This window comes from Euprymna scolopes, chromosome 24, assembly GCF_053919585.1.
Source record: "Euprymna scolopes isolate OS-2025 chromosome 24, ASM5391958v1, whole genome shotgun sequence".
NCBI classification, from domain to species: domain Eukaryota; kingdom Metazoa; phylum Mollusca; class Cephalopoda; order Sepiida; family Sepiolidae; genus Euprymna; species Euprymna scolopes.
This window is the reverse complement of record NC_136505.1, coordinates 77,274,859-77,302,803: the sequence shown is the minus strand read 5'-3', so window position 1 is coordinate 77,302,803 and position 27,945 is coordinate 77,274,859. Positions and strand designations below refer to the sequence as shown.

Sequence of the window (27,945 nt, the reverse complement as noted above, 5' to 3'; positions counted from 1 at the left end):
TTCTTCAGAAAAGATATTTGCCATATTTATTTTATAACTGCATTTTACCAAACGTGTCAATGTCTTTGAAATGTAAAAAATAGAATGAAGGTTTCGCAAAATCGTGAAGAAATCGTAATTATCACTGTTTTCAATAAATGGTAAATGTGCAGTTTTACTCCACCGTCAACAAATCCTTTAAAAATACCAATTTTTAGGGTTTTGGGGGGTGCTGAAAATGAAAATAACGTTTAAATTTCTGGCAAACAAGTAGTTTTCAAGTTATAACGAAATATTGATTTTAAAAAGTGGGGTATCATTTTTCTGTAATAATTTAATGTAAAATGAGCACCCGCTTTATGATCACTTTTTATTGGGGGGCACCATTTCAAAGTTTCTTTTCATCCTTGAAAAAAAAATCGGTACTCCTTGGGCGTTTAGTTCCATAGTGTCCTGGCCTAAATATAACTTGTACGTCCTATATGTTTTCTCATGAAACCAGTAGATGGGGGGGGGGGCATTTATATATTTTTTCTGCATAGAAATAAATTTCAAGCTATTATTTTTTTAAGAATAAAAAAGGAAAAAAATAGATATTTTAAAAACAAATTTCTATTTTTCTGATGCTGGAAATATAAAAAGACTACATTCGTGAAATATGGCCTCCTAAAATGTTGATTACTCGACCTTTACTTCACCTTTTACTTCAAATATGGCCGCTTCTACGATAGATAAAATCTACCTCATAAGAAATTGTTTTTTGGCTGTGAAAAAAAAAAAAAAACTACTTGATCAAATTAATTGAAATTTTTTGTATGAGAACTATTGTCATCGGAAAAAATTATGAATTGTTCCAACACTATTCTTAAGCTAAAGTTTTTTTTTTTTTATTTAAGCGAATATGCACAGATCACTTGCTGCACAGCCTCGATATGTGGCATTTAACTGTAAAAAATTGGAAATGGGTGCCCATTGCATTTTCGGTCCGAGGGCCCGTAATACTGTCAGCCCACCCCTGTTTGTAGCCTTTCTCACTCACTATTTTTTCCATTTTATTTCAGTACAGCTTTTATTATCTTGCAAACTTTACCTAAAATGACCAATTCCAAGCCATCTAAAAAGCGAAAAATTGAAGACGAATGCAGAGTGTTTAACAAAGAGTGGACTGACAGGTATTTCTTTACCGATGTCGGAGTTAAAGCTGTATGTTTGATTTGTCATGATACAGTTGCTGTTTTCAAAGAATACAATTTGAAATGGCACTTTCAAACCAAGCATACCAACTTTGGAAGCAATTTATCAAAGCAAAAACTGCAAAGGAAAGCAACTGATCTGATAAAAAGTTTGAGGCAACAGCAAACTATGCTTCAAAGAACTTCATCTTTACAAAGGAATGCGACAAAGGCAAGTTTTGTATTGGCAAATAAAATTGCAAAACAAAATAAGTCATTTGCAGAAGCAGAATTTATTAAAGATTGCATGGTTAATGCTGTCGATGTAATATGTCCTGGAGTTATATCAAAAGTAGAAGCTATACCTCTGTCAAGAAGAACGATTGTTCATCGCATAGATGCAATTGCAATGGATATTCAAGAACAGGTGCTAACAGCCAGTGTTAGTTTTCAGTGGTTTTCTATTGCTTTAGATGAGAGCACTGACATTCAGGATACTGCTCAGGTCCTAATTTACATCAGAGGAATTGACAAAAACTTTGGAATTACAGAAGAATTGCTATCCATGGAGTCTCTCAAAGACAAAGTCACTGGAAAAGATTTATACAACAGTGTCATTAGCAGTTTAATCAGGTCTAGGTTAAGCCTGGATAAACTGGCAAGTATTTCAACTGATGGCGCTCCTTATCTCATAGGCAAACACTGTGGCCTTTGTGACATTGATGAATAAAAAAAAAAAATCAAAGTTTTTTTCATCGCACAGTGTGTTGACTTTCACTGCATCATACATCAAGAAAGCCTCTGTAAATCATCTTTGAAACTCAAATATGTTATGGATCCAGTAGTGCGTGCAGTGAACTTAATAAGAGCACGGGGACTGAAACACAGGTAGTTCCAATGCTTCTTGGAAGATATCAAGGCAGATTTTACTGTATCACACAAATATCCGATGGTTAAGTATGAGGAAAGTACTGAAGGGAATGTGGGACGTTAAAACAGAGGTTGTCATGTTTTTTAATATGAAAGAAATTTCTTGTGACTTTTTAAAAGAAATGGAGTGTGACGAATATTGCAAAAGCTGAATGAGTTAAATACAAAACTACAAGGCAAAGGTGTATTTGCTCATGAATTGTATGTTGAAGTGAAAGCGTTTCAATTGAAACTTAAACTTTTTGCCAAGCAGCTTAAAGAACAAAACTTTGTTCATTTTCCTCTGTTGAAAACACGAGCTGTTACACAAGCATTATCAGACAAATACAGTTCCCACTTGATGGCTCTAAAAGAGGACTTTATCAGAAGATCTGCTGATTTCAAGGCAATTGAAGGACATTTTGATTTGCTCAGTTCACCTTGTGCATGTGACGTTGAAACAGCTGCCGAAGAACTACAGGTAGATCTTATTGATTTGCAAGCCAACAACTCTTTAAAAAGGCTCTAGTCGAATTTTATGCATCTCTGCACTCAGAAAAGTTTAAAAATCTGAAAAATTCTGCTAGGAAGATGTTTGTGTTATTTGCTTCAACTTACATATGTGAACAAACTTTCTTCATATTGAAAACTAGCGGGGGCACCCGGCGTTGCCCGAGTGTTTGTTTCCGGGACGGGGGGGGGGGGGGAGTTTTAAAAAATGTTATGGTAGGTAAGTAGGAAGGATCAAACCCGGAGTCATGAGTAAAAGTAGGAAAATAAAGTGTGAAAAAAAACAAAAAAAAAAAACATCTGCAACGTTAACAGTTCGGCCACCAAGAAAAGTCCATTCCAGTTGTTTAGGAAAAAAAAAAAAAAAAAAAAACGACTACGGTAGGTCGGCGCGAACGTGAAAATATAATGTGAATTGTCCAGCACGCTAACCACTACGCCACAGAGCACTGCAGCTTAGTTTAGTGATTTTAAATAACTTCACATGAAAGAACTACGAAGCCAAACCGGTGTTCTCTTCTCAACTGTTCCTTGTGAACGATCCCCAAACGGTGTTAAGTGGTGGCAGGGGGAGGAGGAATTTATTAGAGAGAAAATATTTTACCACTTCCATTGATCTTAACCGATTTTGGCCGTGACTTCTCAGCAGAAAAAGTATAGAAATCTAAGATTATCGAGGAATTTGAGAAATAATAAGCCTCAGATATTGTTCTGCCGTTTGTGCATATCATATTTGCATGAAATATCTTGATTTTTAATCCTATTAAGGTCAAAATCCGACGGGAAAAAATGAGTTCATTTTATTTATATAGAGATAGAGAAGAGAAGAGAAGAAGATTAACAAATCAAAGAACAGGCCACTTCTCACCGACTTCAGTCAGTGTTAAGAATCAGTACAAGCAACTTGACACCAAATTTCAACAAACTGGTAAATGATTTCAGTCAGTTGCATCATTCTCACCGAGTCTTTTTGATCCTTCTGTTGCTTAATTGCAGAGTTATTTTGTTTTTCAAATAAATATGCTTCATGTGACGTTTCTTCTTTAATATAGAAATTCATTTTTGTCCTTTGAGTTACTTTATATGTGTACTGTATCTTTTAAAGATTTTATTCTAAAATATTAATTAATAAGATATATTTTTCATTTCTTTAAACAGAGTTACTTAAAAATTGTTTTTATTCTTAAAACAAGGTTATTTTATTTTTCAAATGTGTTTTATGTGAAGTTCCTACTGAAAAATACATATTAATAAAATTTTCTTTTAAAGTTAAAGTGACTTACTGTATCTTTCAAATAAATGTATTTTATGGGAATCTTCTATAAGCATTTTAAAGTACTATAGAAGATTCCCATAACACACGTTTATTTGAAAAGTTTAATAAATGAAAATTAATTCCATTTTTTCTTTGAAATCCTTTCATTTTGTCTATTTTAAATATCAATTATATTGGACAATGCGGCCCGGTTAAATTTAGAATTTTTTAATGCGGCCCTTGCACTGAAAAGTTTTCCCACCCTGGGTAAAAATAATGATTACCTATCACTTTTTCCTCCCCTCCTTGGCAGTGTGTGAAAAATTCTAGTTACAATGCCATTTCATGTTTTAAGCCGCCTACGCACAATTCTAGCCGTTTTTGTAAACATGCATTTTGTTTTCAGTCTACGAAAAAAAACACCCGGCAAGAGAGACTCACCAAAAGTCGGCTTCGAGAAGAATGTCTTATCGAGAATGGAACCGCAACAATTTCTTCATGTTTATATCACTTAAATGTTTGGTGAAAAAGGACTTATCTCTACAAACAGAGACACCTTTATTTTGTGCCGAAGATATCACAATTAGAGGATGGCATCTTTTGAACATTTTCATGTTTATATCTACTAAATGTTTGAACTTTTCTCAATTCAATTAGGGTCCCAAGGGACTCTATTTATGCCTAATTAAAGGCACCAGAACTCTTGCCGAGAACACCATGAATTATCATGGACCTTTTCGAAGGAAAACTGAACTGAACTACCACTCCAACAAAAGGAGTTAACTACTGGCTTGGGAGGCAAAACTGACCTACCATTTTGCAGGGATTGTACCCGGACCATTAACCTTTCTTTGGTGTTATAACTGAATAAAATTTGAGTTTAAAGGCATGGTTTTGTAATTGTGGAATTATTTTTGCCTCTTCCAGGTAGTATTGAGTTTGTGAGATTAATTTCTCACAATATATTATTTATAAAGACAACATGTAAGAATTAGAATTTAAAAAAAAAAATAAAAACAGTTCAAAGAATCCGTTCACATTATCCTCCAATCCGCAGAAATAGTTGGAAAAAAAAAAAAGACTTAAAGAAAAAAATTCTAGGGGGGGGGGGGTTGTGGGTGTGTGTGTTGTTGTTTTTGTTACATATCGCGTATTAAAATTAGCGTTTTAAAGTTTTTAAAAACTTATTTTATTTTACGACTAACCCTAAGTTCAGATGGCAACAATTTTTTTCCAGTCTGATCGGAGAGGGCGGACTCACAAAAATCAAATTAAAGTACTTAAAAATTAAATTTGGTATATGCCGCCATTCAACATTTTGAAAATGAGACGAAGTAATCGCTAAAATTTTTTAACCTTTTGAAAAGCTAATCGCTACAATATGCCTTTTCTTGGCCTTCGGGACAAGATCAAAGTGTAGTATCTGTTCTTCAGATGCTGCACTTCTATTTCTTGTTCTCTTTCGGTGGAGGAGAAATCCTTCACGACCGAGACAATTTTTATTTTTGTACCTTTTCTCCACGTTAAAAAACGACCCTGGTGTCTAACTCTGTCCCGTGGGGAGGCATAGTAAATAGGTACAATATGACGGGAATTATGAAACGTTTCAACAAATTGAATAACGCCATGTTAAAAAAAAAAAAAAAAAAAAAAAGGATAATTTAGGACGTTAAAAACGTACACAACAACGTTAGGCTAACATTGAAAATATAAACAATATAAGTAAAAATTGAACAAAAGTATTTTATGAAGTAAATATGTAATTTCGGTACTCATGCAGAGAGTGACGTGCTGAATAAAGTTATTATTTAAAAACGGAGGGAGGGTGTCTTGTACCTATTCTGTACTACTTCTGTACCTTACAATTGAATAAAAAAGCATATCATAAAACTTTAAACTTGGAAATACGATTAAAAAATAGCGCTGATCAGTAAATGCATTAGCATCATGTTTTCTAGAAACTTACTTGTTTGTGTGATTCGTAAAGAAATGAAAGCTGTGAAACGAATACGGCTGACAGTTTGTTAACTTTATAAAATTGCGCCGATTTTTGCATGAAAGAGATTTAGAATTTGCTGCATTCTCATTGGTCTATATTTTAGACTCATAAGTTCAGTTTGTGCTTTCATTGAATTTATTTTGTGTATTTATTTGGAATATGATTTATTTTTTCCTTTGATAATTTCAAATTGAAGCGTTAATAAAGTAAAACTGTAGAGTAACAGCTTCTGCCATAACCTTTATTAAAAACGTCTGGTCAATCGAAATTGACGTCATAGACAGTGTTGCCAACTAAGATTTTCAAAACGTGCTAGAAATCTCCAGAAAATCGCTAGATTTTTAACCTTTGTCGTCTGAAATTTTCAAAAACCGCTAATTCACAAAAAAAAAAATCTCCAAAAAAGAAAAAACACATTTTAACTTCCTACCATAAAAAATTATAAATATAGTATATTCAATATACAAAATGTTCCGTGTTTTCTCATTATATGTTTCTGGAATTATATTGAAGTGGTTAGCTCCCCAGAAGGCTTACACATTTTATACAGCTAGTTTTACCTGGGGGGGGGGGGGTTCAGAGAGGGTATATATATTTTTATTTTTTTTTTTTTTGCAAGAAACAAATCATAAACTCAAACAGTGTTTATAATAAAAGTTAAATTGAAATATGCTGCAAATTAAACCACAATAATGGTGCACCTAAATATTTAATATTGCCGAATAAATTCTCCATAAATATCGGATGAATTAACATTTGCAAAATAAATTTTTTTTAAAATCTGCAAAACATAGGCACCAAATTTATATGTGAATTGATAAATTTTTTAACCATTCATAAGAGGAGATTAGGAAGGGGGGGGGGTAAAAATGGGACAAATGTATAAAGGGGAAAATAATACAAGATGAAAATCTTTGCGAATATATAGAAACGGATTAAGTTTGTCAATTTTAAAATATATATCTATATTTAAAAGCAGATGAGGACCGTTAGCAATACCCTTCCAAAAATGAGATTATGCTTTTTTAGACAATTACATGTGAATATTTCGAAAAAATATTTTAGAATTGAAAGTGAGAATCATTTTTTCATATAAGTTTATTAAAATGATCTCTCATTTCTACCTTTTTGGAACAGGTAACGAATCTGGAATATATGTCTAACCCTAAGTCTGACTCGCAATGTATTAAAACCACACAAAATACCCTATAAAAGTAAAACATGCAGAATTTATCTCCCATAAAAAAATGCTTAACCGTCTGTAGTCTGAGACCATTAAAAAGCCTTAGAAATAAAGGCGTTACTTTATATTTTAAATAATTTCTCTCGGTTCTTTAAACTGTCAAAATATCTTTTTCAAGTAAGTTCTTTATTCTCTCTTTTTTTTTATTCTGACTTATACTCTTCCGACAAAGTTAACCTGCCTTTGGGCTAGCAAGATAGGACTGTATTTTGCAGCAAATTTTATGTGGGTTTAAGCTCACATAAACAGTTTGTTACCAAGCAAACTTGAATTTAAATCCCAATCTTTTCCCTTTTATTTATTTATTTTTTTCTTCAATAAAATTGAAATTATTTTTTTTCTTTAAATTGCATTGTTTTTATTTTTTTATCCCTCGTTAGCCGAGTCAAGGCAAAAGTTTTATGTACGTCGATATTAACTGTTACAAAGTTAATTTGCGACATTCTGCAAAATACAATTAGAACACTGAGATGTTCTAACCTTAATGAGTTTTTTTCTGCTCCTTCTTACTAAGATTTGTGAGCTCTCGGTCTATAGTTTGGGAGTTGTTCTATAAAACGATATTTTAATGAACCTAAAATTGTCATTTTTTTTTTGCCCAAACTGCATATTAGACCAACTCAAGTTCACTAGACTGAAAAAGCTGCTTCTCTAATTAATTAAAATTTTTCTTTTCGTTTCTGTAGTGGTTTTATTGTGTTGCTGTCTTGTTTGGCGCGCTTTGTGTGTGGCCATTTTGTATCGGCACGTGGTATGGCGGCCACATTGTCTTGTTCAGTTTTAAGTTTGGTAGGAAATTTTCGCGTCAAATATAGGTGACGTCATTGTCTGTTGTACCCCCCTCTCTCTCCTCGTATAAGTAGAAAGTTAAGTGGGGAGGAATTTAAAGATGGCTAATTTAACGGCTGAAGCCTTGTTAAAAAGGCTAAAATATGTCGGAATTTTATCTTGCTTCCAGATAAATTCGACACTAATGTAACTAACCTAAAAAAAAAAAAAACAGCATGAAACAAAAGAGGGGGAGGGTGTAAAGAATAAAATATAAAGGTCTTGCTTTGAAATGAAGAAGAGATTTTATTCACAATAATAAGTTGCAAATTTTTCCCTTTGCGGGTATTAAACTAATGAAATGCCAAAGTAACATGTAATGAAAAAAAATAACACTGGTTCTTATAACGAAGGTGTTGCATCCATTAACGAATACAATAATATGATTCAAAAATAGTATCTCCTAATCACATTTGCATATGAAACAAATTTTAGGAGCATACTCACAAATTGAAAGCCAGTCAGGCACGTGCCTTTTTCTCATTCTTTTTTGTTTAAAGTCCTTTTAGAATTTTCTCTCCCTCCATGTTTGCGTGCAAACACACAGATGGATTTCAGAAGCAAGACTGCGTCGCTTGTCCGAATTCTTTTTTTCTTACTGGGTTTTCTTCTTTGTAGGAGATTCCAAAGTTCCTTGTCACGTAAAAAAAAGGTATTTTCTTTAAAATAATTTCACTCCTTCTAAAATACATGCAAAACCATAGTCACGTAGATAATTTTCAGAAGTCTGTCTCGTCACATATCCGGGTATTCTTGCCAGGGTTTTCTTTTTTGAAGGAGGCTCGTCAAAATTCCATTCTCAGCGCCGGGCAATGAAACAACGTTCAATTTCCACGTCAGCAGAATTTCAAAAGAGCAAGAATCTCGCGCTGGGCTCGTGACGTCATCACAGAGCTAGCATTTCCCTTAAAGGGAGTTTCGTACAAACCCAAAATATACGAAACTAAAAATCATAGAGGATACGAAATACAGAAAATCATATATAAGAACCAGATAAAAAATAATAAATGAAAACAGGGGGGATGCACCATTATTGGTACAAAAAAAATTCCAACAAATATACTAAGGGTAAAATATTAGTGGTATTTGAAGCATTAGAGTCTTCAAGTGTGATAGATGAATCTAAATATTCCTTGTATAAAGGGCAGATAGAGAAGTTATTGGGATACATAGCTCGGTTAGAGGAGCAGGTTGTAGATACTTAGTGGATGACGAGATAGTGGAAAATTTTACTAAGGAAGCTGGCTTATTTAAAATACAAGCGCTAGAAAAATTAACTGCGTTTAAGCCTTCTAAAGAAGATGTTGATACTAATTTTAAAATTAGTAAAGGAATAAAAAACATTGACTTAACCCCTAAGATAGTTTATCCCAAATTTAGTGATAAAGATTTGGAAACAGATAAGTGGGCCTATCTAAACTTTCATAGAGAATTTTTAAATTGTGTAGCTAATCTTGATAGTGATGCATTGAGATTAGTGGTATTGAAAAACCATCTTTCTGGTTATACCTTTCAGGTGATAAAACACTTGTCGGTGTCCGATGAAAATTATCCGGTAGCTTTGGAATTGCTATCGAATGAGTTCTTAGACGAAAAGTATATCGTGAACTCTATATTTTCTTCCTTGTTGAATGAAAATCGTCTGTATAATAATAATTCTGTAAAGAAATTCCTAACTAATGTAAAAACTCAGTTATACAAGTTAAAGAACTCGTTTGATCTAGATTTCTTTGAAAGTAATTCTCAGGGAAATCGCTTGCTAAGTCACATTATATTCAATAAACTGCCTGCCTCTTTCAGGTCAGAATTGATACATAAGGTGAATGGAAATTATCCTTCATTGAACCAGATTCTAGAAAATAGTGTTGATATATTTAAAACACTAGAGTTTTGTGAACACGATTCGAGAAATCATAAAGTAGATTTTTTTAAGGAAAAGAATAAATTCAAGCCTTCCTCATCTGAAAAGAAACATTCCACCTTGGAAAACTTTCACGTCAAAACATATAAAGTTAAATTTAAGTGCTGTTTTTGTAGAAGCAACTGTCACTTGTCTTGTGTCTGTGATAAATTTCCCACTCACGGGGATAGGTTTAAAAGATGCAACGAGTTAAAGATATGTACTCGATGCACTAGTTCTTTTCATCTAGAGAATTTATGTCCTTATGGCAAAAACGAGAAGGTTATGTGTTGGTCCTGTGATCAAAGAGGACACCTTTTCCGCCATGTGCCCGAATTCAGTCAAGCCTATTGTGAAGTCAAATATTTGCTGGTTGAAAAGTAGTGCCTCATTGTTGCCTGTTATAGGTATTGCAGGTGAATTTGGTGGCGAATATATCACCTTTAATTGTCTGTTGGACACTGGAAGTGAACGGTCTTATTTGTGTGGAGGATTTTCTGATAGATTTGTTAATGATGAATTGTCTCCCTTGGATCGTCGTAAATACATAATCAAAACCTTTATAGGTTGCCAAGAAAAAAGCCTAAATGAAGTAGCATTGAAAGTGGCTTTTCCTAATGCTACAAGAGATATCAATTTTCTGATGGATGAACAGCTCGATTTGTCCTTTAAAATGAACGGACTAAAGGAAGTAGTAATGATTTGAAGAAAAGCGGCGTTAAGCTACTTGCCGATTTCTCCGAATTAAAAAATGATATTCTTGAGGTGCATGGTTTGATAGGAATCGACGTGATTAGATTTTTAGGGCCTTTAAGATTAACTAGGGTTAAGAATGGTTCTGCCTTTGAGTCTTCGCTAGGTATGATATTATTTGGCGACCTCTCTGATTTTCAACCACGTATGGAGACTGGTTTAAATTATAATCAAGTCATCGGTGAACATGCTTCTTGTAATGTTACCCATGTTTACTTTGCTTTAGAACTGAAATCTAACCATCTGGATCCTTGGAATGGCCTTGATGGAGTTTCCGTGGACAGAGGTATTGAACAAATGTTCAAGTTAGAATCGTTAGGAATAGTGGATGAAGTTAGCAGTGACTACGACAAAATAAAAATAGAAGAATTTCGATCTTCCATTGAATACAGAGATAATAACTACTACATAGGCCTGCCGTGGGACTTAGATAAATTAAAGAACGTACCCTCCAACCATAAAGTATCTTTAGCTGTCCTAGACAGAATAGTGGACAGATTATCTTCTCAGAATTTATATTCTGAATATTGTAAAGTCTTCCTAGACCAGGAAACTGAAGGTGTGATTGAAAGAATACATCCAACTCCTTCAGAGTTCCACAAGTATACGTGGATACCACACCGGCCGGTCTTTAAAAGTGATGTGCAGTGCACAACTAAGATTCGGCCTATCTTCAATTGCTCGTTGAGGGTAAATAATAAGCCTTCTCTCAATGATTGTGCTTATAGTGGCATAAATCTGTATACTGATATGTTGGAACTTCTGCTCAAGTTCAGAACAGATAATTATGTTTTATTAGCTGATATCAGAAAAGCGTTTTTGATGATTAGACTAAAAAATGATTTTGACAAAAATAGATTCTGTTTCTTTTTGAAAATAAATGATGAATTGGTGTGCTTTCGATATAAGACTCTAATATTCGGGTTTGTGTCTAGTCCTTTCATCTTAAGCTACATAGTAAATCACCATGTTGAGAAGCATTCATCAGGATCTTGCAGAAACATGTTATTAAGTAACTTTTATGTGGACAATTTGGTAAAGACACATAGGTCTCCTGGTGAATTATTAAAACTCTACATTGAGGCTGTAGATATCATGGAAAAAGGAAGCTTCTTGTTGAAAACGTGTTGTAGCAAGAGTAAATGGATCAAGTAAAGAATAGATACCCTGTAGCAGACGCCGCTGCCTGGCGGTGACAAGCGCACATTTCAACTAACACCGGTGATTCGACCTTGACATAGCATCGGTTGTTTGTAAACACGTCAAATAGCAAACATGCTCGAATATTCAGCAGCAATTTTTTTTTTAAATATATTTACAAAACTATTGAAGATTTAAAAGAAAAATATATATTTACAAAACTTTTTTTTTAAGTAACAAAACGAACGTATTTAAATAAAAGATATTTAAATAAATGGGTGTCTTCTGTTTCGGATTTTTGCGACCAAATTTTTAAATCTCGATTGTTTATACTTGTGATTTTATTATGCATAAAAATTGCCCCGGCCTAGAAAGATTTCTCCTTCACTGAGCACCGACATACATCGCACTTTAAATAAATATTGAATTGTATTATAATAATAAATAAATAAATAAATAATAATGAACCTTTTTTTTAATAAGTTTTATTCAAACAGTTTTTTATGTGAACTTAAGGTTCAGGTGCCCCGAGACGTTTTCTGCACATGCGGCTGGAGGCGCCTTTTTACTAGATTACTTTAGAAATTCAATGTTTTGATTTTCTGACCGGTCGGGGAGTTTTCCGGGCTGTCGGAGGTTCGGTGTCTGTGGGGGCCGATGAGAATCTTTGAGGGAGCTCTGTATTTTCCAAAGGAACCAGTTAACAAAAATTCAGAGATAGTGTTGGAAGGCATATATCACTACTGTCTGCAACTCAACTCTAACACGACAACACTTTGAACATAACAGTCAGCTAATCAGACAATGTAGGCGAACACACAGACACAGAAACAGTAACTAACTTTTGCATTCCCCCTTTTATTATCGTATGCTCACTTGAAATTAAGTTTATGAAAATAATTATTTTAAAACTTCTCACATTTTTCAATGAACCTTCCAGAGTGATTAATTAACTCTACTCAAAAACTTTCATTGAAAATTATTTTATATAGTTGAGTGAGGAAGTTTTCTTTACAATTTACAGACGGCTCTTGAATTATCAACTCAAACTTCCTCGAAATCTCAAACTAATTTCCCCCTTTTGTTCACTCATAAATGAAGTATTATTTTCAATGAAAATATTTCCTAAAATGTAATAAATCTTTTTCCTTTTATAAATTGAGAGTTAACCTTGTTTGTTATGTTGATATATTTTCTACGAAAGAACCTCGTAAATTCGACTCTCTGTCTCGCTCTCTTTACTTCTTTTCCCCACAATAATAACATTAATTTATAATACATAAACAATAAAAAAATAGGAATAGGCCAAAAATGGACTGTTTTTTTTTGTTTTTTGTTTTTTTTGTATTTATTAACTGTTTTATTCTATTTTATCAAACAAAAATAGAGCTTTTATAATGAAATATATATTATGGACTGTTTTTCAAACATCGAAATTTTAAAATCAAATCAAAAATTTTAAAATCAAATCAAAAAAGAAATGTTTTTTCTTTTCGAGATATTTTTTTTTTTTCACCATTTATCATTTTGAAATTTTATTCAACAATGAAATGATAAAAACTTTTCGTCAAATATATTTTTAAAAAATTATTATAAAATATCTATAAAGTCTATTTTTTTATGCCTGTAAAAGTTTGTTGGAAGTTCAAATAAAGTTTATAATTTAATTGAGAAAAAAAAACGCCTCGTCTTTTTTTTTTTTTTAAATAAAACTAACTTTAATTTGAAAATTTCGATGTTTGAAAAACAGTCCATAATATATATGTCATTATAAAAGTTCTATTTTTGTTTGATAAAAAGAATAAAACAGTTATTCAAAAGTTCTGTAAATATATTAAAAACGCACCCAGAAAGACGCCCATTTATTTAAATATATTTTATTTAAAAAATATTGCTCGTGAATATTCGTCAAAATTTAATATTTAAAAATATTATTTTAAAAATGTATTAATTGTCGCTGAAGTTAATGTTTTAAAGAATAATTAAATAAATATTGAATTGTGTTAAAAACGCACACAGTGTGTAATAATAAAGAGTTACTTGCCCTTGGTTAATATCAGGGGGAGTCTAAATAAATTATTTGATGTGAACGGACGCGTTTTTGGTTCTTTCCTTCCTCCTTTTAAATGTAGTGGCAGCGGTCACCACGTGGTAGCATAGAAATTACAGGGACCCGACGAAACATGGTGTCAGATTGGGATAAATTTTTTTCTTTGGGTAAGGAAACCTTATAACGAGAAAAAAAAAAAGGATTAACATCAACTATTTCAAAAAGAAATATGTTTAGACTTCAGCCCCCAGAGCGTTTTGACTTTATGCAACCGAACCAGTGGAGGACATGGCTAGAGTGATTTCAACGTTATCGGAGTGTGACAAAATTGTATGAAGAGTCGCCCGATACACAAATTAGCACGCTTGTGTATTGTATGGGACCGGACGCCGAACAGATATATAAGTCGTTCTCTTTCAAGAAAAAGGAAGATGAAAAGAGTTTCGACGTGATACTGAACAAATTTGAAGGCCACTTCATGCCGAAAAAAAATATTATGCACGAGCGCGCAAAATTTCACCTCAGAACACAAAGGGAAGGCGAATCGATAGAACAATTTATTCGGAGACTTCACGAACTGTCGGAAAACTGTGATTTTCCACACAAAAATGACCAAATAAGAGACAGGCTGGTCATCGGGTTAAGAAGTGGAGAGCTATCCGAAAAACTACAACTTAGAGACGACCTAAGCTTGGAAAAGGCTATAGAAATAGCACGCAGCTACGAACAAGTGAGACAGCAAATGGCTGAAATGAAGGAAAAATCGATTGACGCAGTAAAACAAAACGAATGGAAACAAAATTATCCACAAAAAGAAACACAGCAACAGAGATGTGGAAAATGTAACAAAAAACACAAACGGCAAGAGTATTGCCCAGCGAACGGAAAACGATGTCGAAACTGTGACAAAATAAATCACTTCGCGATATGCTGCAGATTCAAAGCCCATAATGTCAGACAAGTGGAAAAATATATGACAGAGGAATACTTTCTTGGGGCTATTTATAAAAGAAAAGAATTCAGAGAAAATGCAATAGACCCATGGCATGTGCGGTTAAAGGTATGTGAAAATAATTTAATTTTTAAAATCAACACCGGAGCGGACATAAATGTTATCAGTTACGAAACGTTTCGTAGCTTGAGAAAAAACCCTGTTTTGAAACCAGCATATGGCATATACAAAAGCCCCGGAGGTATATTGAACTGTATAGGGAAGTTTACGGTTGATACGAGACATAAGGATAGCAGATATTCATTCGAAATACATGTTATTGATAGCAGTACAGACAACTTGCTATCCAGAGAAACAGCATATCGAATGAATTTGGTTAAATTCGTGTCTAACATAAACAAAGGGGAGGTAACTGGAGTCATGAAAACAGACCCAGTGAAAATAGCATTAAAAGACGGTGTGAAACCGTATTGTACCCCGACGGCTAGACGGATAGCATTTCCCATTATGCCAAAAGTAAAGAAGGAATTTCGACGTTTAGAGGACGATGGTGTGATCGAGAAAGTCACACAACCAACGGATTGGTGCAGTCCAATCGTTCCGGTGAGAAAACAAAACGGAGAAGTACGGTTGTGTATCAATCTAAAAAAATTAAATTCAGCAGTAAAACGTGAATATTATATGCTGCCGAATCTGGAGGATATATCACCCAAATTGAACGGCTCAGTGATATTTTCGAAACTGGACGCAGCCAGTGGGTTTCACCAAATTCCATTGGCAAAAGAGAGTCGGTTGCTTACGACTTTCATAACCATATTCGGGAGATATTGTTTTAAAAGATTGCCCTTTGGAATATCATTAGCACCGGAAATTTTTCAACGGAAAATGTCCAAGCTTCTAGAAAATGTGGAAGGTGTTCATGTTATAATAGATGACATATTAATTCATGGGAAAACGATGGAGGAACATGATAGAAGGCTTACAGTAGCACTAAAAATAATAGAGCAAGCAGGAATAAAATTAAACAAAGAGAAGTGCGAATTCGGGACTAGATCAGTTTTGTCTTCTAACGGATCATAAACCTTTGGTACCGTTGATAAATACTCAGGATCTGAATAACACTCCTTTGAGATGTCAAAGACTGTTGATGAGACTTAGGAGATATCCTATCAGTCACGTTGACCGAACCCACCAGCAGCAGGAGCCAAGAGCCATTCTGAACAGCAGTTCAAACAGCTCTTATCAGGGCTAATAAGTTTTTTCACAAATGCGATCCACTACTGCTTGCTTCCTGAGACACACCAGCAGTGAATTGGAGACTGGAAGTGATTCCAGTCTCCAGTGCTCCCACTTCGCTCCAGCACCTCCAGCTCACTCCTGCAGCTTTCCAGTCCTTGGTGCATCTCAGCTCGCTCTAGTGCCTCCAGATCACTCCTGCAGCCTTCCAGCCCTTGGTGTCTCCTACAAGCCCGCCTGCCACCTTGCTCGCACCTGGCTCCCTACCAGTCGTCTGTTCCTAAACACTGATCCCTCCATTCTCAGTGTCGTCCATTCCTTAACACTGATCCCTCCGTTCTCAGTGTCGTCCATTCCTTAACACTGATCCCTCTGTTCTCAGTGTCGTCCGTGCCTAAACACTGACCCCTCCCTTCTCAGTGTCTAACACCCGTTCCAGACCACCTAGACGTCCAGCTGATCGTTCCAGACCCAGCAAGCAACCCTGAACCATGCTACATCTAGAGTACCTGTTTCCCGACCTTCCAGGCGACCAGCATCCAGATCCAGCGATTATTTTTTTTTTGCTGCCTTTAAAAAAATAAAAGGTGAACATTCTTCTTTGGCTTTTGCTGTTTACCGTTTGCCTGTGTCTACCTTGTTAGTTGTTGGGTCAATTGTCCCCGGACGACCGGCCCTGCAACACCTCCTTACCCCTTAAGCGATGAGCGGCCATTTTTTTATTTTATTTTTTTTTATTCAATGTGTAAAAAACACTTTCAACAACATATTTTAAAATTAGAAAAAGAAAAAAAAACAAAAAAACTTTGTTTTAGCACGTTAAAAGTATATAGGTCGGTAGATAATTAAATTCTACTGTGTTTGGTATAAGTTTTGTGTGTGTGTGTGTGTGTGTGTGTGTGTGTGTGTGTGTGTGTGTGTGTGTGTGTGTTTTGCTTTTGTTTCATGCTTTTTACAATTTTCGACTGTTAATTTTTCTACAATTTAACTAAGTGAATGAATACTTCTAAATTAAGAGGAGTGCTTAGATCGTATTTTAAACTACAGAGGTTGGAATAACCCTTCTACATTGTACTTGGAAAAATGGATTTTACAGCGAGTTTTAAGAATGGTTAGCCAAAATAAAAAGGTGAAAAACAAAACAAATAATCAATAAATAATTGTTACCAAAGGCAATAAATGCTACTTTTTTCCTACATGAATGAGTTTACTTTATGTTTTAAAGTATTTTCAAGCGCTTTTCTTTATTTTTTAATCTAAAATTGCAGGTGCGGAGGTGTCAAATACCTCTAGATTTTCTAGAAAAACCCCGCTAGCCGCTAGATCAAAATTTTCCCTGCTAGATTGCAAACGAAATCTCCAGATCTAGCAGGAAAACCGCTAAATTGGCAACACTGGTCATAGACTTCGGGTACGACTGTGGCTACCGAGAGTAAGAAGGCCGATGCATAGGATAGCGTAACGTCACTTCCTGGTTAAGTTGTAGGTATAGACAGCTTCCGGTATTCAACCACGTGGTCACGCTAATAGGCAAAAAAATATGGCTAACGATTATCCAAAGCTACCAATATGTGTTACCAGATTGTCCATGTATGTTCTAAAGAGAAAGAACAATTCTCCACTTGGATAATAATTACTATAATTGCACATAGGGAGAATTTTACTCTAACAAAATATAGTAAGTGAACTAGTTTTTGAACCTTTGACTTCTATCGGAGAAAGTCGAATATTTCATTTTATTTTTTTATTTTTTACTGCAAAACAATTTATTATTAATATTTTTCAGTCCGTTCTTTTAATAATAAATAAAACTTTTCACTGAGTATTTCCAAATATAGTTAGCATTTTTCACGGCAGTTTTTTTTTTGTTTTTTTTACGATCGGTGAATTTTCAATATTTTAGTACCTGGCATATTTAAAACTTCAAGTTTTTGTTTTTTTATAATATTTTAAATGTAAATAATTTACATGACGGGTTTGTTTTACTGCACATAGATTTTCTTTTTTTTTTTTTTTTTTTTTTTACAAGGTGGTCACAACTTATCAAAGCTCGGAAGCCACTACCGGATAAGGGTTATTGCGTGTACAGTATGTTAGTGTTGAGATTTGATAAAGTGTCTTACTTAAGGGGGCGGTTCATCAGGAATCTGGTGATGTTGGATTTCAAGACATCCAAGTTGTAGTCAGGTGGGAAACAGGCAAACGAAACAGAGTTCCACAGGAGCACTTATAAGAAAGAAGCTTTGTTCATGTTTGGGTTTTGGCACAGATAAAGAGTGGGGAAAATTACTGACAGTGGTTTCAGCTAGACAGGTGTTTTTCGTGAAAGATTGGCAAGGGGGGGGCAGGGATTGGAGCTCAGACGAGCACTTGCCATGGAAGTAACAATAAAAGAAAGACAGGCTCGCAACGTCTCTCCTGTGGGAGAGAGGTTGCAGGTAAGAGAAAAGGGCATCCCCCACTAAGCCACGAAGCCTATTTTGTACTCTGTCAAGGCAGGATAGGCTGTTTTTAGCACCTCCTACACAGATGTGGCAACAGTACTCCATCCTTGGACGTACTTGGCTTTTATATAGATAGAGAATTGCATCAGCAGTGAGATATCTTCTGGAATGGTAGAAGGATCCTACCATTTTTCCAGCGACCTTGGCAATAGACTTGATGCATGTGTTCCATTTCAGGTCAGGAGTAAAGGTCAATCTTAGAAGCGTATCAAAACATGGAGCTTTCCCTAGTCGAGAGCCATTCATTTCAATTGATGCCAGATGGAGATCAGAGCGTTGATGATGTAAAGAAAGGAGCTTAGTTTTAGATGCATTAAAGGTAACCAGCCACCTCTTTCCCCACTGTACCACACGCTCAAGATCAGAGGAGAGAGAATCAGAGAGAACGTTGTCATTTACGGCCTTTGATTTGTTGCCATAGATGGTTGTGTGATCAGCATAGATGTCAACGAATGATTTAAATATGTGTTTTGGGAGATCATTGATATAGATCAGGAAGAGAGTTGGGCCCTGGATGGACCCCTGAGGAACTCCAGCATAAATACTGTGGGCCTCTTATTTCTGCCCATCAACCACTATTCTTAAGAGCCTATCAGAGAGAAATGATTTAATGATTGAGAAAACATTTCCAGTTATACTGTAGCTGGAAATCTTCTGAAGTAGGCTCTTATGCCATACCTTATCGAAGGCCTTTGATATGTCAAAAGCAATTGCCTTAGAGAGGAAGCCTTTGTCAAGAGATTCACTAATCCTATGAGGTATAACTGTTAGCACATCTGCTGTAGATCTGGCAGAATGGAAACCATATTGCATGCCACTAAGAAGGTTATTTCTGCTGAGGTGGTTGACTACTTCTCTATTTAATGTGGATTCCAGCAACTTACTCATGACACACAGGAGACTTATTAGTCTGTACTGAGAGGGAGATGACGTATCACCTGAATTCTTAAATACAGGGCATACTGATGAGGTTTTCCAGGGTATTGGGAAGTACTTCTCCTGAAGGCAACGCTTAAACAGTTTTGGTTGAAGCTTTTTCAGTTCTGGTTGAAGCTTTTTCAACACTATAATTGAAATACCATCAGGGCCAGTTGCTTTACTGGAATCAAGATTCTTGATTAGCTTGCCGACCTCACACACAGATATTTGTATGTTTCATAGCGTGTTGTCTGTTATAGGAGGAAATATGGGAGTTGATGGCCTTCGTCGCATAGGGTAGAATTAGCTGCAAAGTTCTTGGCAAATAGTTTGGCCTTGTCTGATGCTGACGAGATAACCTCATGATGATGGTTGGAATAGAACGCACGCTTCTGTTCAGGATCCTGTTTGCTATTTGCCAAAACTGGCGGGAACCAAGCTGCTGTTTTTTTTTTGTTTTTTTTTTACACAGGCATCACCACTTATCAAGGCGAAGAGGCCACTTGAGGATAAGGGTCAAAGAATGTACAGTAGAAATTGGACAATATAGTAAACGTTAGTAATGGAGATTCGGTAAATTTGTTAACTTATATGGAATGGCTCATCAAAAACTTGTTTACGTTAGACTTGAAGACAACTATATTGTAGTCAGCTGGAAAGCAGAAAACCGGAAGACAGTTCCATAGGCGTGCAATTCTAAGAAAAAAGCTTTGCTCATGGAATCTATGCTTAGGTTTAGACACAGATAAAGAGTGGGGGAAACTAGTGATAGTGGTTTCTGCTAGACGGGTGTTTCTTGTGAAAGTTTGGCGAGGGGGGACCATAGAATGGAGCTCAGCCGAGCACCTGCCATGAAAATAATGATAAAGCAGAGACAAACTCGCAACATCTCTTCTGTGAGAAACAGGTTGCAGGGAAGAGAAAAGGACGTCCCCCACAAGGTTACAAAGTCTATTTTGAACTCTATCAAGGCAGGATAAGTCCTTTCTAGCAGCTCCTGCCCAGATGTGGCAACTGTACTCCATCCTTGGACGTACCTAGCTCTTATATAGATAGAGAATTGCATCAGCAATGAGATATCTACAGAATCGATAGAAGGATCCCACCATTTTTCCAGCAGCCTTGGCAACGGATTTAATGTATGTGTTCCATTTAAGATCAGGAGTAAAGGCCAAACCCAGAAGCTTGTCAAAACATGAGGCCTCCCCGAGACGAGAGCCATTCATTTCAATTGATGCCGGATGGGGATCAGAGCGTTGATGATGTAAAGATAAAAGCTTGGTTTTAGATGCATTAAAAGTAACAAGCCACCTCTTTCCCCATTGTACCACTTGCTCAAGATCAGAGGAGAGAGAATCAGAGAGAACTTAGTCATTTACTGTTTTAGAAGTGCTACCATAGATAGTAGTGTCATCAGCTACTTTGGATTTAACGGACTGAGCATATAGCTCTCTTGCATTTTTTATTACTCTTTTACAGTGGTTGCTGGCAGTCCTGAAAGCAGCTTTAGTCCCAGTGCATCTATTACATTGGAAGCAGTGAAAAAAGTGATTTCTGTGCACGATGGCAGCAGCACATTCTGGGGAGAACCATAGGTGGTTGTTAGGTTTTTGTTGGAATTTTTTGGATGGTATGAATCAGTCTATGTCTACAATTAACCATTTGGTCAGGTCTGATACTATGGAGGACACATCCTTTTTAAACATGGAATGCAGGGGTCGATCAGATATAAATGTACAGAAGCTATCCCATTCAGCCGTAGAGTATCGATATACAGTACGGTGGAGAGGTACATCTGAAGACTTATTGCATTTTGTTTTATCTTAACTGATACAACCGAGTGGTAGGAAGATCCCAGAGGAGACAGAACGGAACATGAACATAGCTCAGGAGAATTTGTGAGAAAATGGTCTAGAAAGCTAGCGTACTGACCGGAAGTATCGGGCACATGGTTGGGTTTGTTAACAATCTGAGTGAGGTCATAGGCAATGGCGAAATCATGACAGAACCTTCCCTTATTATCTATCTTGTTTGAGTGGGTCAGCCATTCCACATTGTGGACATTGAAGTCACCACAAATGTGGATGTTAGCCGAAGGATGAGCAGACATGATGTGGTCTATTTTCTCAGATATACTCTTAAAGAGAGTAACTCCACTGTTGTGGGGGCAATAGAGGGCAAATATAAATGCAGTGGTGTAAGCAAGTGCAACCCGGAAGCACATATAAGATAAATTAGGGTCTTCACTGGAGATATCCCTACCACACGGAAAGCCATCTTTAATGTAGGCACATATTCCATGCCCATGGCAATCTTGGGGGTCAGATTTAGATGTTAAGTTAGAGTATCCTTTAATTATGAACTTGTCTAGAGAAGTGGTCGGCCCTATTCCAGTTTCACTTCGAAAGAATATGTCTGGTTTCGTCTCCTGTAATTGGGTTTCAACCTCTGGAAGATTGGAATGTAGACCCCTGATGTTGGAGAAGGAGACATGGTAGTAGGGGTCTATGTTGGAGGATGGGGTTCTAGGTTTATTCGTGATTTTTTTCTGGAGATATTTTATGTTGAGGATTTGGGATTTGTGGAACAGTTCGACAGATGTGGTTAGAGCAGGACAGAGAGGGAAAGCAGGAGAGAAAAAGACAGGAAATTATTTTTTTTTTTGTAGCACATGATAAAGTAAAGCAGTAACAATTACCCATTAGTATGGCATCGAGAGAACCCCACCAGAAACTACTGCATGGTCCAGAATCCATTCACTAGATAGCAATACAGCAGCCCCAGTACTTTGCACCTGCTGATAGGACAGCCTCCTTAGTGGTTAATCCAAGGTTTGGGTCCCTGACTATCAGGCGGATAACGTTAGCCCAGATGAAACGTTTACCTCCAGCACCATTATTAGTGACATGGCCACAAGGATAGACATAGAAACAGAAGATTCCCGACATCTCAGGCTACTGTTCACGAAGTACTGCTGTCCTGGAAAGCAGCTTTTTCTTCACCCTTTGTTAGAAAAATCACTTATTGGAAATGAGGACTGAGAGACAAATAAGGAGAAGCGAGAGTAACGAGAGCTGCCGATAACGCATCAACAATGCATTGTCTACTCTCATTAAAAAAAGGGGGAGTTAAAGGACTTATTAATATTTACTTAGTATAAGTCTGTAGCTCTAATTCAAAATTAAAGATATTTGAAAATAAAATTCCCTCCCATATGTATGAATGAAATGAAAATGGAATACATGTAATTTCCGTTTAAAGGTATTAAGCTTTTTTCTTCTTATCCAATAGACACCTCCAATAAAAGAATTATAATAAGGACTATTTAGCACCAAATTTTTTTTTTAAATACTGCTGAAGAGTTATCACGTTGACATATTCATTAAACTTATTTCTTATCCAAAAGACACCACCAGCCCATTTGAAAGCTTTTCGTTCATTGACTCTTGCTTTCGAGTTTCTGTCCTTATGGCAGGCTGGGTGGGAAAGGGTCGCAGTAGGATGAATGATTTCGTTTATATTTATACAGAAAAAGTTAAGTAGTAATCCTAAAACAATTTTTTTCTTCTTCTATATAATTTTGCATTTAACGGCTGACTGAAGATTGAACTAGATTCGAAAAAGTTGTCAAAAAACAAAAAAAAAAACAAATATATAACAAATAAAATATATCGATAAACATTGTATGATTTTCGAAGCGATTACACATTTTAAAGCTAGTAAAACCACTAAAAACCTTTCCAGATAGGTAGAAGAGCAACTTATCTTGCCTTTGATAACATTTATTTAGTATATATTTGATTTTTGACCACTTTTTCGAATCTATGTGTACAGTAATACAAACCCCTAAAAACATATCCAGTTAGGTAGAAGAGTAACTTATCTTGCCTTTGATTACATTTATTCATTATGTATTTGTTTTTTGATAACTTTTTCGAATCTATGTGTACAGTAATATAAACCCAAAATTTAATTTAACTTGGAAATAATATTTAAAATACATGTGCGTACACTGCGCAAGCACCCTTATTATTATCATAATAATAATAGTAATAATAATAAAAAACTGGTGTAGATGACATCGACTGGCGCCACTCCAAGTAGTTGTGAGGGGTCAGGGAGGATGGAAAGACCGAGGTGGGAGAGTAAATCTCCACTGGAAGCGTGCAGTTCAAATCTGGTACCTTGGGGAGACATTTTGTCACCCAAACCCTAGGAAACACCAATAGCCGATGCCAACGAGAAATCAGTGACAATGGCTGTTGCGATAACATGCAATCATCTGCACAAATGGTCAAGAGATGCAGAACACTAGAAATCTGGGGAGACTTGTTGTCACTTGGTCTCCAGGGAACACCACAAGTTATTGCCAGTAAGCGATCACTGATGATGGCCTGTGAGATAACTAATACGCTACACATTCTGATGAAAAACATGGGGGAAAAAAGGACATAGAAGAAGAGAAAACCAAAACTATAGATATAATTTCTGTATTTAAAGTAATAGTTATTTAAATATTTCAACATATAATCTTGTGGGCAAAATCCAGCTTCTCAATAAGGGGCACTCTTAGGAACAAAAATAAAAATTGTCTCAGTCATGAAAGATTTCTCCTCCACCGACCGAGGACAGAAAAGGTAAAGTGTAGCATCAAAACAGATACTACACTGGGATCTTGTTCCAAAGGCCAAAAAATATTTGTGTTTAATGTTTCTTTAATTGTTTGTTCCCTAAATTTATAATTCAGTTTTATCAGTATTAAATTGTATATTGCTTTAAAATTACTTAATTTTACATAGGTAATATTTATATTTTATCTATATATATAAAAGCGAAAATGTATGTATGTATGTATGTTTGGATGTCTGCTAAAAACTTTCGACAGACGCAACGAAAATTCACAAACTTGGTATCACATCGAAGCTCCATCCTTTGCTCAAAAAATATAAAAAAATTGGCCAAAAACGTGAACTTTTTCACCCTGAAATCGACAATTTTCGAGAGGGTCAACAAAAACGGTCCTCTTGTGACAATGACCGATTGTACTCATGCGTCAGATGACGTCGTGACCTGATTTACTTTAAATAGTTGAAAAACCGAACAAATTTCATGTACGTCACGTTACCTCAGTTGGTTAAGGGATAGGTTTATTATCTAAACGTTTTGGGTTCGAATCATGGTGTGAGATGTTTTTTTTTTTTTCGATTTTTTAAATTTAAATATTGAACCAGTGTTATTTAAGCCATTTTTCACGTAATGTTTGTTTTTCTGGGTTTTTCTTTTTTACTTTGCTTATTCTTAGCGACACCCAAAAACACCCGGGTACCCACCGATTTTTTAAATTTTAATGTCGAAACAGGCTTATTTAAGCCATTTTTCACGCATTCGTTTTTCTGTTTTCACCGTTCGTTTGCCTTACGTTAATTTTTTGTGTTTTTTTGTTTTTATTGTTTGATGTCCGTATAGCGGGGAAAACAGAAACTGGCTTTCAGCGCAAAACTAGGTCAAACATTACGAAACTTGACATTGTCGCACCTGCTAATTTCGGTTTATAAACGTCAACTTAACACACTTAACAATTCATCTGTTCCCGTATTCGAGATGGTTAGGTCGCAGAGTTTTTTTTTTCCATTTCCTTTCCACCTCCGCGTCAAACGTTCGGGGTTCAAGCCTACCTTTATACTAAAACTATTTTTTTTCTTTTACACCTCCAAACAACCGGCCAACGTTTTTTTTTTAACAGGGTTGTTTTAATCTAACCCCCCTACCAACACACACGTCCAAACACCCGGGCCACGCCGAGTACCCCCGCTAGTATTGAATAAAGTTCAGTTTCAGTATTAATCGAACTGTGTTCCTTTTTCTTTTTAAAAATGTTTTATTGCTCTTTTTCAAATGGCCCTCATATAGTACTGGCAGTCTAACAAATCTTACCTACATTGCCTTCAGACATTTTTCAGTTAACAGGCCTTCTTCTTACTCTCGATGGCTGTGATACGAATATGTCATTAAGGCCCGTGAGCTGAAAAATGACGTCATCGCTGAGGACCTAGCAAGCAAGATCTGTTCAACAGTTAGTCTATCAATAATGAATAAAAAATGTTTACAAAAGAGAAAGAAAACGTAACAATTGCCTTGAAAAGAGAAAAATAAGGAACACAATGATTTTGTACTGAAACTTATTTAATATTAATTTAAAGAAAAGAATTCAAAAGGAAAATGTGTTTGTTTATACGTTAAAAGTAATTAAACATTTTGTTGTTTCATGGATTTTAAAGATTAAAATATATTCATTATTTACTTATGAATGACATTAAAAAAAAAACGATTCGATTATAGTAAAACTGAATTTTTTTCAATATAAGATTTTTAAAAAATATGCAGGTAACATTATGTATATGTTGCGGTTTCAAAATCACCGCCTCCATTTTTCTTTCTTTCTTCACTACCACTGTTTCTCTTTGCCTTCCCTTCTCTTAAACAAAGGACCCAATAGGCTCACGCGAGCTAAACGTGTGAACAATATCCAGGTTCAGTGAATACATTCACCTTCCCTTTCTTTCCATCTTCAACTCCTCTATGCATGTTGGAATTCAAATATATCAAACAAAACGCCAATAATTCAGGCAATTGACTTTTTACTTTTTAGACAAAATTAATTTAAATGGAATCAACAAACTCCCAAGCTACTTTTGATTGCATAGGTTTCATTCTGGAATTAATTAGATTCATTTGTTTGTCTTATTGGAAGCGACGCCTCTAACATCACACTGGCCAAATGAATACAGCCAGCCTCGGTCCAACCAGGCCAGTTTCGGCCAGGCGCCAGACCTGGTTGGGGAGTAGGCGGAGGCTCCCAAAGCGACGACTGACGCTACCAGTCAAAGGATTCCCAGCAGCAGTAGCAACCGTCTCAGCAGCAGTTCAAACAGCGTTTATCAGGGCTAAACAACCAGCCCTTATCAGGGCTAATAAGTTTTTCTACTAATGCGATTCACTACTGCCCTTGGTGCCTCCAGCTCACTCCAACAACTTCCAGCTCCTCCTGCAACTTTCTGGCAACCTCGCTTGCACTTGCTCTTCTGGTCTGCAATCTCGCTTGCACCTTGCTCCTTCGATCTGCAACCTTGCTTGCACCTGGCTCCCTACCGACTGTCCGTTCCTTAACACTGACCCCACGCTCTCAGTGTCGTTCATTCCTTAACACTGACCCTACTTTCTCAGTGTCGTCCGTTCTTAAACAATGATCCTATGTTCTCAGTGTTGTCTGCTCCTTAACACTGACCATCTCATTCTCAATGTCCGCCAGCCGATCATCCAGACCCAGCGAGCAACCCTAAACCACGCTATGTCTAGAGTACCTGTTCCAGCGCTCCAAACTTTAGCCTCTGGTAATGTGCAACCTTCCAGACAATCAGCATCCAGATCCTACGAGTTTTTGCTTCCTTTGCAAATAAAAGGCGAACCCTTGTCTTTAACCAAACAACCTGTGTCTATCATTCTTCTTTGCCTTTTTGCCCGTGTCTACCTTGTTAGTTGTTGGGTTGATTATCCCCGGACAACCGGCCCCACAACATATGTTTGAAGCAGAAGACAATCAAATGTTGCAAAATATGAAATATGAATTTAAGCAATACACAATCAACTTAATTATTTAAATCATAAAGGACAACAATATTTTTTTAGAAATCAAAATGAGCGATATTTTTTTAATCAACAAATAATTTTTATAGTGAAAACAAACAATAAATTAGTTTAACTGAAAAACAAAACGATAGTTTAACAAAAATAAATAAAACAAATTAAATTTTAAAAAATAATGTTAAACTAAAACAAAGAAATATTTCAAACATTAAACATTTCAAATATTAAACATTTCAAATATTAAACATTATAAAAATGTTATTTTAATTGAAAGTTTGAATTTTTCTTTTTTTTTTATTATTTTCTTCTTTTACAAATTTTATCATTCTCTTTGCGACAACGATTGTTTATACAATAATTCTATGAGCTCCATATAAGCATTTTCTCTATTTGTTCAATAGTATAACCCTTATCACAAGAGTCAACATGAAATAAAAGGTTGTGCTCAGCCAAAACATTTAAAATTACATACATGGTTAACTTTCTCTGATGAAGAAAAAAAAAAGAATCGCATTTGTAGCGGACCAGGATATAATACCCTAGCCCGCCACAAGAAAATAATGAAACGAATGGAATTAAAGGAAACAAAGACTCAATTGATCGATAAGATAAACGTCGTTTATTTGCTGTTGAAAGAATGAACGTTTTAGTTATAACATGTGTTCATGTCCGCGCGTATGTAACCAATGTTCGTTGCATGACTGGTGTTGTAGCAAGAAAAGGAAATTTGTTTTCATCTCAAGTTCGGGTCACTATCGTTTGTTCACGTGTGGGAAGAGAAATAAGTGTTGTACTGAAAATTGAGAATGATAGTCCAGCGTGTAGACAAAGAAGAGGATATGAGAGTTGACGTCAGTTAGTAGTCAGCTACGCGAAGGTGTTCTCATGGAACAGTAGTAGATAGAGAGAGAAAGAGTGTGAATGAGTACATACGGTCTGTTAGCTCGTGCCCC

General features: G+C 35.7%; 1 protein-coding gene across 4 annotated transcripts in view; it reads right to left on the bottom strand.

The window, feature by feature from the left end:
- LOC145246782 (centromere protein L-like) overlaps positions 1 to 27,945 on the bottom strand; it is a 296,745-nt gene that overhangs the window by 152,737 nt on the left and 116,063 nt on the right. Inside the window, exon 1 of one of the 4 annotated variants that reach the window (XM_080108577.1) lies at positions 5,792 to 6,101. The exons of 2 other annotated variants lie outside the window; for them this stretch is intronic. The gene's annotated coding sequence lies outside the window, so the exon portion shown is untranslated. Of the gene's footprint in view, positions 1 to 5,791; positions 6,102 to 27,945 lie in introns of those variants that run through there. One more of the 4 variants, XM_080108578.1, reaches the window with a different exon arrangement.